Source organism: Egretta garzetta, unplaced genomic scaffold, assembly GCF_000687185.1.
Source record: "Egretta garzetta isolate BGI_Z169 unplaced genomic scaffold, ASM68718v1 scaffold234, whole genome shotgun sequence".
NCBI classification, from domain to species: Eukaryota; Metazoa; Chordata; class Aves; order Pelecaniformes; family Ardeidae; genus Egretta; species Egretta garzetta.
Window position 1 is genome coordinate 422,181 of NW_009259528.1, and position 1,828 is coordinate 424,008.

The 1,828-nt window shown below is 56.1% G+C and overlaps 1 protein-coding gene across 1 annotated transcript in view; it reads right to left on the reverse strand.

Moving 5' to 3' along the window:
* PAPSS2 (3'-phosphoadenosine 5'-phosphosulfate synthase 2) overlaps window positions 1-1,828 on the reverse strand; it is an 18,363-nt gene that overhangs the window by 5,491 nt on the left and 11,044 nt on the right. The window lies entirely within an intron of this gene.

The window sequence follows — 1,828 nt, forward strand, 5'->3', positions numbered from 1 at the left end:
AGCGGTCGGCGGGACATGGGGCCCGTCAAGCCACTCCATAACCGGCTGAATCATAACCAGACCGTCGTCGTGTCTAGTCTTAATAATTTTTTTGTAAATCTCAAAAAATTTATAGCAAAAAGATCTAAATTGAGGTGATTTCTGCACAGCCTAAGAACAGTTATATACATACCATCTATAGAGTGATTCCTTCCTGGAGAATACAAACACAATTAAGATAATTAACGCTCACGGGCAGCAGTCAGAGTAGCCATCCCAAGAACCGAAGCCACTCATTTAAAACCTCCGGCAAGCACCGCCTCGGGGCGGGCAGGGGGCCTCCACGGCACTGCCCCGACCGACAAACGCTGGAGACTCTGCCGCACCCCTGCTGCCCCGCGACGCGCGGACCCGCCTCTCTTCCTGGTGGCCACCGTGCCCCTACACAGAGCACCTCGTCCACCCAACCGCTGGCAGCATCAAGGTGGGCTTTACTGCTCGAAGCCTGAGCGAGAGGAGCACTAACTTGCACAGGTCCACCAAAACGATCGCAGCCCGTCCAGGCACAGCTGGAGCTGCCAAAAACATCACCGGCACCCCAGGTGAAAAGGGCTGGACCGCTGACTCTGGAAAGACCAGCCTCAAACCTCTCTTTGGCAACAGGCACTCCAGCCTCGGCACCATGAGATGGAAACCCTCCACCACTTCCTAAAGCTCATCCAAGCAAACCAGGGGTGTTCTCCTTCCTGCCCAGATGTCACCCTGTGGGCCGGACCATGCAGATGTTGAGTTTGAAGGACCTCCATGGAGACAAGGTGGACCGGGGACTGATGCGGATGCCATCTACCGTGAAGGCCATGCCCTGGAGAGTTCACCCCGCTGCTAAAAGCAGATGTCCTGGGCTTTGCCCCTGACCCTAAGAACTCTACACATCCTGACCACATGCCCACAGACCCCGGAGGAGCCATGCTCAGTGATTCAGACAGGTTCGGGGGAATGCCCCAAAACCAGATGCTCGCTGAGACGAGCCTCCAGCACAAAGTGCAGAGCAATGTGGTCATTATGGGGCGCCTCTGCGACCTCGTCGGGCACAACACGCAGCTCAGAGACCGCAGCCTGGGGGCTGATAACAAGGACACGTGCTTTTGAACACTGTTTGCACACTAGGTGGGAGGTAAGAGGCTACGACGTGTCTGAAAGCAGAAGGCCCCCCACAGACACTGCTCCGGTCCGAAGCAAGCAGCCCTGAGCTTTGCCTCTGCTGCACGGTGCCCAAATCCAAATAACAGCAGCAAGTTGCTGCCCCACACGACCACGGGATCCTCTGGAAGGAGGGCAAGGCTCAGAGGGACTCGCTCACCAAGATCCCAAATCCCCGAGGCCAGAGGCTGCTATCAGGTCTACAAAAGCCCAAGTGAGCGCCCTGCGTGCAGGTGAAGTCACAGCAACAGCATCTGCAGCTGAGCAACGGGACAGAGGTACCTACCACCCCGGCCTCAGCTGCAGGCGATCACTGCCTGCATGCTCTTTGCCTCTTCCAGGGAGGAACCACCTCTGACATGTCGCTAATGGATAGATAAATCTGATTTATTTTGAGTTACGGTAAAGATAAGCAGGAAAACAAGGAGGAAAAAAAAAAATGTGAAATCGGGCTCTGCTCCTGTTTCCAAGGAACAGCCGCCTTCTCCTCCCACCTCAAATCCAGCCTGGCAGCCTCCCTGCTTACTTGGCTTTGGGCGTGCGCCTTCCTTTACCCTGGTGTAACCGAGGATGAGAAGAGCTACCCAGCGGCTGCCGAAGTGTTTGATCGGCACCGAGCGAGATGCTGAAGCCGCGGGCCAGGGCCCCG